The sequence below is a fragment of the Eptesicus fuscus genome, chromosome 6 (genome assembly GCF_027574615.1).
Source record: "Eptesicus fuscus isolate TK198812 chromosome 6, DD_ASM_mEF_20220401, whole genome shotgun sequence".
NCBI classification, from domain to species: Eukaryota; Metazoa; Chordata; class Mammalia; order Chiroptera; family Vespertilionidae; genus Eptesicus; species Eptesicus fuscus.
Genome location: NC_072478.1, coordinates 15,351,132 through 15,362,060, shown reverse-complemented (window position 1 = coordinate 15,362,060; position 10,929 = coordinate 15,351,132). Strand labels below are relative to the sequence as shown.

General features: G+C 51.8%; 1 long non-coding RNA gene across 1 annotated transcript; it reads left to right on the top strand.

Moving 5' to 3' along the window:
- The first annotated feature begins 945 nt into the window (after positions 1–945).
- LOC129149267 (uncharacterized) lies at positions 946–2,243 on the top strand. The gene is made up of 3 exons (XR_008556219.1): positions 946–1,097; positions 1,287–1,384; positions 2,160–2,243. It is a non-coding gene; the product is annotated as an uncharacterized LOC129149267 (long non-coding RNA).
- The last annotated feature ends 8,686 nt before the right edge of the window (positions 2,244–10,929 follow it).

Below are 10,929 nucleotides of genomic sequence, written 5' to 3'. Positions count from 1 at the left end.
GTTGGTGGCCTTATCTCGTCGGAAGTTGGAGTTAGTACAAAAGAAGATTGAATTAGCCCTAGTGACATCCTGACCTGACCCTCGACCCCTCACCGAGTGGCTCCCTGGGGTGATGTTATAGAAAACAAAGGTAGAGTAACTGCTTGTGTGTGTGTGTGTGTGTGTGTGTGTGTGTGTGTGTGTGTATATGCGCACGTGCAAGGGGTCACCTATCAGCGGTGTGATGCTGGGCTCCTGGAGGGAAATGTCCGTAGGGTCATGAGTTGAGGGCAAAGTAAAAGCCATATAGAGGGGGGAACGTGAATCTTTACCGGTAAGCTGCGGGGTCAAAAGAAAAGGAAGAACTGAGCACATCAGTTAGTCCCCATCCCCACTCCTTCCTGACTGAAGCTTTCCTGAAGACCCCAGAGAGAGGTGAGCAGGAGTGGGTCTAAGAGCATTAGGGAAGGGTGGGACCCCAAAGGGCGAAGGGAAATCTGGGGAGGGGGAGAATAGAGAAAAGAGGAAGGAGGAGAAGGGGGAGGAGGAGGAGGGGAGGAAAAGTGCTGGTTGGCTCATCTGGGAGGCTCAGTTGGAAAGGGCCTTCATTGTGATGTAAATGCAGTGGCTGAGAAGCGGGGTGGGGAGCTGAGTGTGGAAGGTGAGGGTCCTGCAGAAACATCAGTGGAGATAAAGGCAGAGATTATATCATAGCTGCTGGTTACGGAGATCTGATTTCTTTTGTGCAGATGTCACATGCTGGATGAGCTGTTATTAACTCAAAGAAGTCAGGGCTTAGTAGCTAGCGGGTGTGTGGCGGAGTGCATTTTAGCATGGTGGGAGAAATCTCGCCGCCTGCAGAAACGAAGGCAGCTGTCAGGGACCCGCACACATTTTAATCGGAGGGGACATGGCTAACCAGTAGCCACCCACTCCCCCCATCAACACCACTATCAGCTCAAGAAGTAAAATAAAATAAGTGTGAGAGGCCTGCAGGTTATCAACAAGTAATAGAATTCAGAAGTAGACTTGTTTTCTTTTATCCATTTTAAGGTACAATGGCTTGAAGAGTAGATAATTATTGGAGGTTTGCCCAGGAGTGAAGGAAAGTATATAAGGTTGGTATTACATTTTTTTTTTCTGGTATTAATTTTAACCAAGAAAAGAATGGTTTAAGAACTGGGCTTTGAACCAGGCGTTTTCACTCTGGAGGTCACTCTGAGTGGGAGGGAGGAGGGAGAATGCTAGAAAGCCCCGGCAGGCACCCTGTCCTAGAAGCACCCCCTTCTCTCTTTTACCCACTGCAGAGCCAAGAATCTCCTGCAAGAGCCACAACAACAGGATTCGTCAGCGTTTTGGAAATTTCCCAGAGGGGCTATCAGTGTCGATTGCCAACTCTGACTTGGTGCAGTTCGGGAATTCTGGGCCTGCAGGGAAGCTGGCGGGAGGACAGTATGTGTGAGCGCCTCCCATGCAACCAGGCGTGTCTGGGAGAGGCGTGTAGAAACAGCCCCATTGACTGCGAGTCGCTAGGGCTGTCTCGTTTAGCACAGCGCCTGGCACACAGTTGGAATGTTCACCGAGTAAATGAACTTGAGAAATGTTCATCGAGTAAATGAACGAGCAGACGTCCCGCCTTAGGTCTGTCTCTTCTGGCTCAAATAGAGCTTCCACATGGCAAGACTAAAAGTCGCCTTTCTGAAACACCGACCCGGCGTCAGGCTGACGTCCTTTTCGGCCTCTCCCCTTTGGAGTACGTGTCCTAATTTCCTTCCTCAGACACCTGTGCGCCCAGGGCATTCATGACTCTGCGTGACCTGGGCCCCAACCCCTCTCTCCAGTTCTGTTCCACCTTCTACCCTCCAACTTTCCTCACCATTTCTCCCAAGACCACTCTGTATATAATACAACCCGCCTAGCCTTGCTCAGGTCAACCTAGACTCTTTCACAACTTCCCGTGACCCCAGCTTTCAGCCTGTGATAACCTACTCGTCAAGAGTCCCACCCAAATACCGCTTCCTCCGGGAAGGCCTCCTGCCTCTCCCCTGCCTCTTTGTCAGCCATTTCACATCAGGGGGCCTGACTCCAGCCTGTCTCTTAAATCGCTTGTTCTTTACCTATCACCCTGCACTCGTAATTGGGCTTCTTGAAGACTAACACTGTTTTATTCGTCCCCGCAGACTCAGCTTAATGACTCGTAAAGGAAGGAGGGAGAGAAGCCAGAGAGGCTTAAAGAGGTTGGCAGAAGAAATGTTAATGGGGCGGCGGTGGCGGTAGGAAAATAAAGAATGGCAGACACCTAGCCCTTTGCCTCGGAAATTGCAGTAATTGGCACAGATTTCCTTTTCCCCGATTTAGCTTCCATCCCAAGAAGCAGAACTGCTACTGAAAGAGGGGAGATGAGGGAGCCTCATTCCCCGCACCCCACCAAGTTCCACCAGAGAGAAGCTGAGACTGGGTTTCCCTCCTTCCTCAGTTCTTCCCTTCGGCCCTGATCTGAGAGCTTCCCACTACGAGGGCGCACCTTCCTCCCCCTTTCATCCGCCCAGGAACGGGCCGACGGGAGGGCTCCCTCTCCTGCAGCCCTGCTGTGTCTGGCGTGAAAGCCCCCTCTCATTTTCTGGATGTGGCTGCTGTTCGGGCTGGCACCCTTCCTTGGGAGTCCAATTGTCACTCAGGCCCCAGGAAAGGCGCCTTACAACGCGCTCATTCACTGCACCGCATTGTTCCTGTCCATTCACTGGCATTCACGGGGATAATTCCTCCCGTGCCACGTGCATGGAGGCGCGTGCACATGCGTCCGGACGCGTGTTCCATTAGCCGTGAGGACACTTGAAATAAAGGGCAGTGCTCCGCCCTCCCCCTCCGACAGCTGGGGCAGCCATTGCGCAATGTTATTTCAAGAAGCAGTGGGAGAACTGGGGGCCTCCGCGGAGCAGGCAGGGAGGGAGGGGCAGGGGCGTCCCCGCAGCTCCCTTCTCTAAACACTGGCAGCTGCATCACTCCAGACCGCCACTGCTCTCCCTCCCAAGGGCCGGTTAGTTCTGGAGATCCAGCCTCTGCCTTCCTCTCAGCTGTTAGCCTGGCATTCAGAGGTCTCCACAAGCCGGCTCTCAAGGACCAGGCTCATCTGCTGCCTCCTCCCTCCACAATGCCCTACCCCCACCATCCAGGGCTGCTTCTGTGATCTGCGTGCACGCTTTGCTTATGTCGCCTTCGAATCACTGCTGAGGGGCCAGGCGGGCGCAATGCAACTCAGAGGAAACACTCTTTCAGCGTTTTTTAAGGTAATGGTTAAGAAGATGGCTGTTAGGGCCATGAAGAAGTCATTAGAGGAAGCAGCGCGCATGTCAGACCGAGAAGGAGACAGAGGCGAGAGTGAGTGGTCTATTCTATCACTCGTCTGCCAAACCAGAGCCCCGCTTCCCCTGCCCAGGCCTGGCCTCAGAGTCAGGCTCATTCTCCCAGATGTCAGGACCCCAATTCTCCCCTGAGCACTGAGGCTCCCAAGGCCTACTCTAGTCCCGCCCTCCCATTGGGAGACATCCCTGATTCCCACCGGGGCCCACACGCCTTCTGATGCCCATGGGCTTCTGGGCAATACCCTCAACTGGCACTTACCAGGCCCCTCCATGTGCACAGACTGTAACCACTAGGTGAGATCGCACCCCGTAACCCTCCGGAGCACTGGTGGGAAAGGCCTGCACCTGAGCAGCTGCTCCCCAAGGTCACGGGCTTCTGGTCGGCGGGTGCAGATGCCTGTCTGCTTGCAGAGTGAGAAAAATCTGTCCTCTCTCCGGACAGGGGGGCCTTCGTGGGCAGTTGCTCTTGAACGGGGCATTTTGTAAGCACAGAAGTACAGGCTTTGGGGTCAGACAGATGCGGACAGCACGCAGCTTGGCTCTGAACTCCTGTGTCTCTGTGTGCATTTGTAAATTGCACTTGGGTCTGCAGCCTTGGCATATTGAGGAGTTGGGCTAGAACATTCTTTGTTGTAAGGGGCTGTCCTGTGTATTTAGAAAGTTTAGCAGCATCCCTGGCCTCTACCCACTAGATGCCAATTATACCTAAACTCCACCCCTCTCCCAGTTGTGACAAAAATGTCTTAGACATTGCAAATGGTCCCTGGAGACAAAGTCTTTCTCAGCTGAAAAGCACTAATATGTACGCCCTGGGGTTGTTCTAAAGATTAGACAATGTGATCGCATGTGTAAAGTGTCTGACACATAGAGTAGGTGCTCAATGAAGGTTAGTCCCATTTGGTATTTTAAGTAAAATTTGGCAGTTTGCCTTCCATCCTCACCTGCCAGGGCAGGTTCCTGGGCCTCGGAAGTGGGTGGAGTGGGACAGCTCCGGGGAAGAGCTCAGTGGAAGGTGTCTGAGCCCAACCATCTCTCCAGTGGCTTTGCGGGTCTCAGGGGAGACGGCTCAGGCAGGCTGAAACTGCAGGCCTCAGAGGGCAGACTGCCTGCCCACCCAGCCCTCGGCACATCTGGCCTTTGAAGCTGCCCCGCCCTGCCTGCCCAGCTCCAGGCCTCGCCACTGGGGCAGGAAGACAGAGGAAGGGGCGAGGTCTCTGGAGGCTGTACTTCCTTTGTTCCATGGACATCTTCCAAGTCCAGAACTGGATTGTATGAGAGTCAAAACTAACCCAGTATGGGAACCTCAGTGTTGCCCAAGCTATAGCCACCCCACCTCCTCGGGTTGGTTTTTCTAAACGGTGGGGTAGAAATGACAATGGACTAGGGGCTTGAACTTTCTCCTCTGGACCCGTGACGAGTTGTGTGGTCCTGAGTGAGTCACTCTCTCCTGCGCTCCCTTCACCATCTCCCTGGGGCAGCGGCAGGACTGCTCTCTCCGATATGGACGCTTTGAGAGGCTCTGGTGAGATCAACAACCAAACACACTCTGAGAAGAGAAAGGATTGTTGGTGTCCACCACCGCCAAGTTCAGCCTCATGCTGAGGGAGCACGGGGCACAGCAGAGCCGTTTAAAAGGGAGTCACCGGATGAAAGGACTGAGCTAACCCGACAAGGCAGGTCCCCTCTGGGAGGCCGGAGGAGCGGCCCTCTGAAGGTTAATGAGTTCAGAGTGTAACAGGAGCTGGAGCCAGCCCACAGCCCTGGAAGAGGCGGTCCAGCGGAGCAGATGCGGGACAGTGTTGTTTTGGGTTTAGATTTAATCATGAGATTAGCTGCCTGATCTGTGACTCCCTCCTCTGCGCTGCTCCCTCCTCCCTCTGAGGGTCTGCGTCATCCCAGGCCCACCCTGTGCTCACAACCTTCAGGATGGCCTGCTGCCTCCCCTTCTGCACAAAGGTCTTCTAAACACGGGTTTCAACACTCTCATCACTTATCTTCCTGATAACCTTTTCTGCTCCCATGGGCGAGCTCATCAAGACCCATGCCACCATGCGCTCGTGTTAGAAAACCTCTCCATTACGTGGTGAAACCTACCTTACCACTTCCTTCCTCACGGAGAGACTCTGGCCAGGCCTTTTCACACTGAGCCCTTTCCTCACCTCTGAAAATGACCTTGCGTGTGACCTCATGTGCAGTGAGGATCAATGACAGAGTGGCTGTACCACCATGACAATCCACTCAGGACTCTTCCACCTTTCTCAAGGCCCATCCGAGATGGTTTTCTCCTGTTGTTTCTCTCCATAGGGATTCTCCCTCCTTCAACTGGCCAGGCAAGTCCTGCCCTCCAGGGCTCACTGGCCTTCTCATCCCGATGTCCCCCTTCACTAAGAGCACTTTTGGTACCGAGTCCCTGTCCTGCCTCGGCTCTTTTGCACAAAGACAGGAGTTAGTGAGCCCCTCGCAATATGCCTGGGGTTTATCCATGACCTTATTTAATCCTTGCAATAAATGTAGCAAAGTGAATGGATTCAAGGTCTGTATACAAAAAAAAACAATTGCACTTCTATATACTAGCACCAAATTAAAAAAAAAATTAAAAACGTACCATTTAGAAAATGTAGATGCCTGGGAACAACTAACATTGTACATGATCTCTACACTGAAAACTGTAAAGTACTGTTATGATAAATTAAAGGGAATCTAAGCAGATGCAGACATATGTCAGGTTCATGGATTCGGAAGACTTTTATTCTAAAGATGTTCATTCTCTCCTAATCGATCTACGGGGTCAATACAGCCCCAATCAAAATCCCAGCACTTATATGGGGTGTCCCCCCAAAATGTATTCACACACTTTGAATAATTTATAAAGGCAATGTTTATTAAAATGCATTTCATTTTCAAAATTGAGCTATCAGCTGTTAAAGTATGTATACATTTTGGGGGGACACCCTACATAGTAAAATGCAAAGGGACAGGAATAACCAAGACCATTTTGAAAAGAACAAAGCTGGAGGGTGCACGTTACCAGACTATGAAGTGAGAGTAATGAAGACAATGTCAGATTGACAAACAGCTAGAGATACTGACCACTGGGACAGAATAGCATCCAGAAACAGTCCTGTCACTTGATTTATGACAAAGGGGACAGTGCAGAGCGGTGGGAAAATAAAGTTACGTTTATTAATTGCTGCTGGTTAACTGGTACCCATTTATAAAAAAAGTGAATTTTGACTCCTATGTCACCCTACACACACAAATAGTTCCAGACGACTTGTAGATAGAAATACGAAAGGTAACAGACTAAAGCTTCTAGAAGAAAACATAGAAGAACAACTTCTTGGCCTTTGGATAGACAAAAATTTCTTAACCAGGACATCCAAAACACTAACCACACAGGAAAAAATATTGACAAATTAGGAAGTTCTCTTCCTCAGAGGTCTCCACTGAAATTAAACGGCAAAACAGAGTGGAAGGAGGTGTTTCTAAGACATGTATCTGACAAAGGACTCCCATCCGAATACCAAAAAGAGCTCATGTAAATCTCGAATGAAAAGGCAGAAACTGAATTAAAAATGAACAAGAGATTTTAATTAGGCACTTCATAAAACAGAATATGCAAAAGGCAAAAAATGTATAGACAGGCACTCCTCAGGATAATGCAAATTAAAACCGTGACTAAATACCACTGCACAACCATTGCAGTGGGTAAACGAGAAAGCCCCACAACATTAAGTTTTGGTGAGGACGTGACACAAGTGGGCCTGTCTCACAGCACTGGGGGCAGGGCAGGCGCCCTCGACCTCACTGAGAGGGGTTGGCAGATGCACATCTTATGCCCCAGCGGTTCCACTTCTAGGTGTGCACCCAGGAGACATGGTCCCGCGTTTACTAAAACGTTTACTAAAAGACCCAGCAGCATTGTGTGTAAGAGTCCCCAACCGGAAACACCTGGAAACCTCAATCCTATCCCCAGTGGAATATTTGTACAGTAGCACATTACGGAGCTACGAGAATGCCAGAACTACTGTTGCACACAACCACAGGACCCGCCTCCCCAAGGATGCATACATGAGATTCTCTTAATAAGATGTTTACAGAGAGGTAAGCGTTGGTGCAGAGGGGGTGGCGGGGTGGGGAGGAGGGTGGACGTAATCTGAAGAGGAGCAGAGGGGTTCCTGGAGTACCGTTATGTTCTATCTTCTGCCTTGGGTTTTATTTATGTGAGAACTGTGGAAAATCATCTGACTGTCCATCCTGCCGGGGTTCTTGTTCTGGCATTAAGAAGGGTTCAGCAATCTGGAGAAAGGCTGTGTGTAACTTAAGTAAGAGTCCAGAGATGGAAGATAATTTTGAAAGGCTTTGGGGGTCTGAGGAGCCTGGCTAAAGAAACCAAGTTCCCCTTGTCTCAGGACCCCTTACTTTTTATTAACTCAAATTGTCCTAAGGCAAGGTGGAGATATACACTTCAAAGGGTAGGGTTTAGTCTACAGAGTCCATTGTCAGAATGGGGAATAGCCTAAGGCTGTTCAGGTGTTTGGCCAGTAGGAGGCAAAACATGTAGATTAAGATGCCCTGAGCTGTCTGGCAGCAAACAATCAATTTAATGCATCCTTTTCAGGTTTGGGGAAATGCCTTTAGCCATTCCAGCAGGTGATAACATGTGTGACTCAGCCCTTGTTGAGTCCCCAAGTTCCATCAACCTTTCGATGAAACTCTTGCAATTATGACATGCTGGAATTGGCTTCTGGCACATCCATGATTTGTGCATATTCCTGTATGTATATTATACTTGAATAAAATTTTCACTTAAAAAATTTCTACAAGGTGTTTTTTTTCTTTCCTCCCAATTTACCAATGAGGAGACTGGGGTTAGAGAGAACAAGGAACTGGTCTCAGGTCACCTGGGGATGAGAGGTGGAGAAGGATTCAGACCCACCTGGGAGGGCCCCTAAGCACCATCTCCTGACTTGAGGTCAGTGCTGCTCTCTCCCTCAGTCACTCAGTTCCTCACAGGGGTTTTACACCCTCACAGTCAGGAACCCTGACCTTCCTGCTTTGTGTGCCCCTCGCTGTCAGCACAGGGCTGCACACTGCAGCCCAAGGGATGCTCGGAGCTATGGACTGGATGCTTCTATCCCCCCAAATTCACACGTTGAAGGCCTAACCCCAAGGTGGTATTTGGAGGTGGAGCCTTTGGGGGTTGATGAGGTCAAATGAGGTCACAAGGGTGGAGCCCCTTGACGGGATTAGTGCCCTTATAAGATAAGAAGAGGAAGAAGCCAGGACCCTCTTTCTCCACCAGGAGGACACAGCAGGAAGGTGGCCATCTGCAAACCAGGAAGTGGGCTCTCAGCAGACGCCAAATCTGCCAGCACCTTGACCTGAGACTTCCCAGCCCCCAGCACTGTGAGAAATGAATGGTTATTGTTTCCGTCACCCACTATGGTATTTTGTTTTAGCAGCCTGAGCTAAGACACAGGAGAGGAAGGCTGAAAGCTAATTTATAAACGCACCCACCTGCCCTTTTTCTCTCCCTTTCCCTCCCTCCTTCCCTTTCTCTCCTGGCTCTAAAAAGTGTTCCCCAGCTTCCCAGGCTCTTGACTCCACCCCCTGACTTGGCAGAAAGGTGTCACCTTTAGGATGGGGCTGGCAGGTGGCTTCAGCAGTGCTCGCAGACCTAGGGGTCTCCTTCACTCAGCTGCTCCTCGTGAGACCCTCCCGGGCACAGGGCGCTGGATGGCAGTGTCTGCTCACTCTCACCCCTCCTGTTCCCAGGGCTTAGTCCTGGCTCCTCCATCTCCTTCTCAGCCTCGCAGCTCTTTTCTCCAAGAAAAGAGGAGGGGGTGGGGGTGAAGCATGTTGGCAGATCGCTGAGCAGGGCTTCCTTCCCGCTGCCTCCCTCCTCCTTCCCCCGCACAGCTGGGGATCCTTAAGTCTCTGTCTCCCTGAAGAGCCAGGACCTGGAAGCTGTCGGGAGCCTCCTCTGGAAAAGCTGATCACCAGCCCCCCACGGCTCAGGAATGGGGCGCTGCTGCCCAGGAAAGGCCATGGGGGCTGCCCTCCCCTCCCAACTCCTCTGCCAGAGGAGGATGTCCAAGCAGGACAGCAGAGGCCGGTGATGCCAAGAGGGGGAAGAGCTGCCTCTTCAGCTCCCGGTGCTGAGCGTTTCCTTAGGTTTGGACTAAGCACCATGCACACATGATCTGGTGCAAGCTGCACCCCAAAGCACCTCGAGAGCGAGGCACCACTGTGATCCCCACCTGACGGACCCACAAATGAGGCCTCAGGTTTTATACTGGCAAGTGCAGGGCCTGGCTTTGACCCTGAGTTGTGGTGAGTCGCTACTCTGGTTCTTTATCTCCAGCAGTTGGCTCACCCCTGGCGGTGGTCCCCCTGGCCCCTATCCCCCCCCCCCCCTCCCCACAGGCCTGCGGCTCCTCCAGACCTCACCCTAACTGTGCCCGGTAGCCCAGCCCCTGCTCCATCACCCCCTGTGCTGTGGGGTCACCCTCGGCTTTGGCCACACTGCAGCCTCTCCACACTTCTGCTTCCTTCTGCAGACTGGAGCTGACGGCAGTGCCTGCCTCACAGAGCTTCTGTACATATGGAGAGCAGTTTTCATTGTAAAGGCACTAGGATATAAGCAAGAGCTTAACAAATGGCAGCAGGTTTTTGTTGTTTTGAAACATATGGGGCTTGGTGACTCAAGACACCGCTGGGCTCTGAGGCTAGGCTCAAACTCCTGATCTATTTCTCTCCAACTCTGCAGGTCCCTGGTCTCCACCATTTTTCTTTCATCGGCTAAAGAACTGGGGACATTTCCATGTGGGGCACTTAGAGATTAGATTTTTAAGAAGATGAGTAATCAACTTATCAATTGTTTATAAGAATTGCTCTTAAAGGACTTAGGACTCACTGATCTGATGGGTGGATGGTAACACCTCTCAGGCCTTCTGGGCCCCGCACAGAGCCTGCCAGGCAGGACTCCGGACACTCAAGGAGAGGAGCAGACAGACAGTCAGCAGCTCGCTGTGCAGGGGGAGCGGTCCCAGCCTCTGGCCTTGGTGAACAGAGGGTAGAGGCGAGGTGTGTTCAGCGGTAGCATCTCCTGCTCTGCAGTGCTTGGTGTTCCAGCCACAGGCAGCTCACGGCAGGCAGCCATGCCGCCCAGAGGCATTTCTGTGCATCTCAGCACTGCCGTCCTCCTGGGCTGCAGCATTGTCTCTGGCCTCCACTCTCAGCCCACATTTCCACCACTACCTCCTTGAGGAAAACTGAACTTCACCTGTGATGGTCCTTTCACCTGAGTGCAGGGAGGGGCAAGGAGGGGACAGAAAGAGTGACCGGGAGGCAGCGCAGACTGGTTTGCCCTGAGCGAGGCTTAGTCTTGCACAGGGGCTGGTGCACACTGAACACCCTGGTTTTCTTGCAAAAGAAACCGTCCTAATCACCAACTGCTCTTAGGAGCCAGCCTGCCTTCTGCAGGCGCCCTTCTGTGACTCAATGTGGAAACATATTTGCCTGCAAAGGCTGAGATCCTGTAAGGCCTTCTGGACCTCAGGAAAGTAGGGTCCCCCGCCACCGG